Genomic DNA, 6,000 nt, shown 5'->3' on the forward strand with positions numbered 1-6,000 from the left:
CTCGAACTGGAACTGAGAATAATTTTGGAGTCAGGGATGATATGTGGAGAATGTCAATCTTTAATTAATGATTGAAGTTATACATCTGTTCTCATTCAAGTCTAATAGTGAGAGGCAAAATAGGAATTGAGGCACCACTAATATTCTCTCCTTTCAATTCTGTGTGTTCTACTCTGTGCTAGAAAATGGTGCATTGCCCTTATTAGCAATTCCTTCCTATGTGTGAGTTGAACATGGCTTGCATATAGTCCCAGGATCTGCTTTCTACTAGGACACAGCATTCAGAAGACCTGAGAAGCAGTGGGCAGATAATGGCCATGGTACTATTATCCGTTAACCAAGGGATGCTGACAGCTCAAGTGAAAAGCAGGGGTAAAGGCAGCCTATATTTCGGACTCTTGGGGCATATTTAAAGGTTGTCCTGATTGGAAAAACTATACCCTAGTGCTTCAACCTTGGGATAATCCTGAAGACTAAAAACAGATAATGGCTCCTCTATATTTACTGATAAGCAAAATTCATAGCCTTGCTTTCTTCCTGTGAATAGCAATATTCTCATTATTCTAGTTTTTATTTCTCCATTAGTGTCTGTATTAGTTTTCCTAGCGAGAGACAGGACAAGTTGGATTTCCTAGGCTGACTAAGAATTCCTAAGCCTAGCTGGGGAAGGTGACCGCACCCACCTTTAAACACAGTGCTTGTAACTCAGCTCAAACCCCACCAATCAGGTAGTAAAGAGGGCTCACTAAAATACAAATTGGGCTAAAATCAGGAGGTAAAGAAGTAGTCAAATCATATATCTCCTGAGAGCAGAGGGGGAGGGAAAATGATTGGGATATAAACCCAGGCATTCAAGCAGGGAACGGCAACCCCCTTTGGGTCCCTTCCCATTGTATGGGAGCTCTGTTTTCACTCTATTAAATCTTGCACCTGCACACTCTTCTGGTCCGTGTTTGTTCTGGCTTGAGCTGAGCTTTCGGTCGCCACCCACCACTGCTGAACGATGCTGTCGCAGACCCACCGTTGACTTCCACCTCTCTGGATCCAGCAGGGTGTCTGCTGCATTTGTAATGCGGTGAGGCGCCTATTGCTGCTCCCGTTCAGGCTAGAGGCTCACCATTGTTCCTGTGCAGCTAAGTGCCTGGGTTCATCCTAATTGAGCTAAACACTAGTCACTGGTTTCCACAGTTCTCTTCCATGACCCACAGCTTCTAATAGAGCTATAACACTCACTGCATGGTCCAAGGTTCCATTCCTTGGAATCCATGAGGCCTAGAACCCCAGGTCAGAGAACAAAAGGCTTGCTGCCATCTTGGGAGTGGTTGCCACCATCTTGGGAGTGGCCTGTCACCATCTTGGGAGCTCTGAGAACAAAGACCCACCTGTAACATTTGGTGGCGTGTACAGGGATTATCTAAAGCAGTAAGTAATATCAGACCACTTTTGCTTGCTATTCTGTCCTATCCTTCCTTAGAATTGGAGGAAAATAACTGGGATCTGTTGGCCAGTTAAAAATGATTAGCATGGCCATTGGACTAAGGACTCAGGTGTGAGGCTTCCTGGGAAAAGGCTTTCTAACAACCCCCAACCCTTCTGATTTGGGAGCATTGGTCTGCCTGGAACCAGCTTCTGCTTTCACAGCTTTCCCGGGGAAGCTGAAGGTTGACTAGAGGGGAAGCTGAAGGTTGACTAGAGGCAGAAAGCTGTCATCCTGAACTCCTGGCATCAGCTGGTAGAGATCATGGCGCAGTCAGAAGTCTCCACTCAACAGTCACCCATGCGTGCACCCCTACCTCTCCTTCTGACCCATACCTCCTGGGTCCCAACCATGACTTTCTTGAAAGTGTAGCACCAAAATTCTTCTTACCTCTGAATCTACCTCCTCCAATCCCTGCCTCCTAGGTACTAATGCTTCAGACTCACTTGCTTTCCCAAGTATTAGAGCAAGTTTTATCTCCAAAGGGATCTAAGGAAGCTCTATGCTGTGTCCTTAGGCATCTAGGCTATGAACCCAGGGAGTCTTATCCCTGGTGTCCCTCCCAATTCAGGCATACAGCTCTCAACATGGGCAGTTATGTGGGACCCATTCCCCACCACCATTGCTGGGTCCTTAGAACTGATAACCCAGTACTTTAACAATTGGAACTGGGTCTACAACAACATAATAGATCAGTATGAAAATGAACTGAGTAAATGAAAGGCAGGCACATATTCCTATAGTGACAAATGGGGGCAATGAGCGAACATCCTTCCACTGTGTTTCCAAAATCCATCTACAAAGGCAGATAAGAGAGAGACAGAGAGGAGACAGAGAGAGAGAGAGAGAGAGAGAGAGAGGGAGAGAGAGAGAGAGGGAGGGAGAGAGAGAGAGGGAGGGAGAGAGAGAGAGGAGAGACAGAGAGGAGAGAGGAGAGACAGAGAGGGGAGAGAGAGAGAGACAGACAGACAGACAAGGAAAGAGCAGCAGAGAGAGGGGGGAAACAGAGAGACAAAGAGGGAGTCAAAGAGAGAAAGAAAGAGAAAACTAGAAGTAGTAAAGAAAAAAACAGTGTACCCTATTCTTTTAAAAGCCAGGGTAAATTTAAAACCTATAATTGATAATCGAAGGTATTCTCCATGATCCTATAACACTCTAATACTACCTTGATGTCATTGTAAACAAGGGCATAGTCCAAAAACACTGAGACCACTGACAACCTGTAATGTTTCTATCAAAAATCCTTAACCCAGTAACCCGTGGATGGACCAAATGCATTCAGTAGGTAGTAGCAACTGCTTTGCTAAAAGTAGCAAAGTAACCTTTAGAGGAAACCTCATTGTGAGCACACCTCAACAGTTCAGAGCTATCCTAAGTTAAAAAAAAAAAGCAAAAAGGTAGCTTACTAACTCAAAAATCTTAAAGTATGGGGCTAATCTGTTAGAAAAAGGTGATTTAACATTAACCACTGAAAATTCCCTTAACCCAGCAGATTTCCTAAAAGGGGATTTACATTTTAATTATCATACAAAGGTCCTTCCATACCTAGGAGGAACTCCCTTCAGGACAGGATGACAGATGGTTCCTCCTGGGTGATTGATTAAAAAATCACAATGGGTATTCAGTAATTTTTAGGGAGACTCTTGTGGAAGCAGAGTTAGGAGAATTGCCTAATAATTGGTCTGCTCAACCATGCAAGCTGCTTGTACTCAGCCAAGTACTTACAGAATCAAAACTCTATCTCAATCCTGACTCAAAAGGTTACCTACACCCTCTCTGAAACGAATTTGCATAAGAACTGTTGTTTATGGGAATGCATCTTGATGGGGCAGCTGGGTTGTTATGAAATACTCAGGAACCCAGCCCAGCTCTAGGACCCACCCCTGAGCACAAAGGCAGTATTGGGCACGCTGGTAAAGGACCACTAGAATCCAGCAGCCCGGATCCCTTTCTTTATAGTCAAGAAAAGTGGGAAACAGGTGCAGGACTGCTACATCGGTGAGTGTAACTAATCCGATAAGCAGAGGTCCATGAGAGGTTATGCACTCTGGAAAGGTGCCGAGACCAGCTCAGTCATGGAGACCCTAATCCAGCAGCACTAGAGGAATTAAAGACACACACACAGAAATACAGAGTGTGGAGTGTGAAATCAGGAGTCTCACAGCCTTCAGAGCTGAGAGCCTCGAACAGAGATTTACCCACATATTTACTGACAGCAAGTCAGTAATAAGCATTGTTTCTATAGATTATAGATTAACTAAAAGTATTCCTTATGGGAAACAAAGGAATGGGCCGAAATAAAGGGATGGGCTCTGGCTAGTTATCTGCAGCAGGAACATGTCCTAAAGCACAGATTGCTCATGCTGTTATTTTGGTTTAAGAATGCCTTACGTGGTTTTCTGCCCTGGGCAGGCCAGGTGTTCTTTGCCCTCATTCCAGTAAACCCACAACCTTCAGCAGGGGCGTCATGGCCATCACAAACATGTCACAGTACTTCAGAGATTTTGTTTATTGCCAGTTTTGGGGCCAGTTCCCAACAGAAAGGAATAATCATTAGGACCATAGAGGAAGCTCTAGGACTAAAGCTCATTGGAAAATGACTAGGGGTGCTAGCATCCCTATGTTCTTTTTTCAGAAACATTCCCCCCAAGGCAAAAATGCCCCTAAGATGTATTCTGGAGAATTCAGCCCAGTCAGACTGTATGTACTTTTTACCTTCTCAGACTTGAAGCAAATTAAAATAGGCCTAGGTAAATTCTCAGATAACCCTGATGGCTATATTGATGTTTTACAAGGGTTAGGACAATCCTTTGATCTGACATGGGAGAGATATAATGTTACCGCTAGATCAGACACTAACCCCAATTGAGAGAAGTGCCACCATAACTGCAGCCCGAGAGTTTGGCGATCTCTGGTGTCTCAGTCAGGTCAATGATAGGATGACAACAGAGGAAAGAGAACAATTCCCCACAGCCCAGCAGGCAGTTCCCAGTGTAGACCCTCATTGGGACGCAGAATTAGAACATGGAGATTGTTGCTGCAGACATTTGCTAACTTGTGTGCTAGAAGGACTAAGGAAAACTAGGAAGAAGCCTATGAAGAAGCCTATGAATTATTCAATGATGTCCACTATAACACAGGGAAAGGAAGAAAATGCTAATGCCTTTCTGGAGAGACTAAGGGAGGCATTGAGGAAGCATATCTATCTGTCACCTGATTCTATTGAAGGCCAACTAATCTTAAAGGGCAAGTTTATCAGTCAGTCAGCTGCAGACATTAGCAAAAACTTCAAAAGTCTGCCTTAGGCCCGGAGCAAAACTTAGAAACCCTATTGAACTTGGCAACCTCCGTTTGTTATATTAGAGATCAGGAGGAGCAGGCAGAATGGGACAAACAGGATAAGAAAAAGGCCACTACTTTAGTCATGGCCCTCAGGCAAGTGGACTTTGGAGGCTCTGGAACAGGGAAAGGCTGGGCAAATTGAATGCTTAATAGGGCTTGCTTCCAGTGCAGTCTACAATACACTTTTAAAAAGATTGTCCAAATAGAAATAAGCCACCCCCTCATCCATGCCCCTTATATCAAGGGAATCACTTGGAAGGCCCACTGCCCCAGGGGATGAAGGTCCTCTGAGTCAGAAGCCACTAACCAGATGATCCAGCATCAGGACTGAGGGTGCCCAGGGCAAGCGCCAGCCCATGCCATCACCCTCACAGACCCCCGGGTATGCTTGACCATTGAGGGCCAAGAGGTTAACTGTCTCCTGGACACTGGTGCGGCCTCCTCAGTCTTACTTTCCTGACCTGGACAACTGTACTCCAGATCTGTTACTATCCAAGGGGTCCTAGGACAGGCAGTCACTAGATACTTCTCCCAGTCACTAAGCTGTGGCTGGGGAACTTTACTTTTTTCACGTGCCTTTCGAATTATTCCCGAAAGCCCCACTCGTTTGTTAGGGACAGACATCCTAGCAAAAGCAGGGGCCATTATACACTAGAATTAGGAGAAGGAAAAAGGGTAAATATATATACAGACTCTAAGTATGCTTACCCAGTCCTCCATGCCCACGCAGCAATATGGAGAGAAAGGGAATTCCTAATTTCCAAGGGAACACCTATCAAACATCAGGAAGCCATTAGGAGATTATTATTGGCTATACAGAAACCTAAAGAGGTGACAGTCTTACACTGCTGGGGTCATCAGAAAGGAAAGGGAAATAGAAGGGAACCGCCAAGCAGATATTGAAGCCAAAAGAGCCATGAGACAGGACCCTCCATTAGAAATGCTTATAGAAGGACTCCTAGTATGGGGTAATCCCCTCCAGGAAACCAAGCCCCAGTACTCAGCAGAAGAAATAGAATGGGGAACCTCATGAGGACATAGTTTCCTCCCCTCAGGATGTCTAGCCACTGAAGAAGGAAAAATACTTTTGCCTGCAGCTAACCAATATAAATCACTTAAAACCCTTCACCAAACCTTTCACTTGGGCATTGATAGCACCCATCAGATGGCTATATCATTAT

This window comes from Macaca mulatta, chromosome 3, assembly GCF_049350105.2.
Source record: "Macaca mulatta isolate MMU2019108-1 chromosome 3, T2T-MMU8v2.0, whole genome shotgun sequence".
NCBI lineage: Eukaryota > Metazoa > Chordata > Mammalia > Primates > Cercopithecidae > Macaca > Macaca mulatta.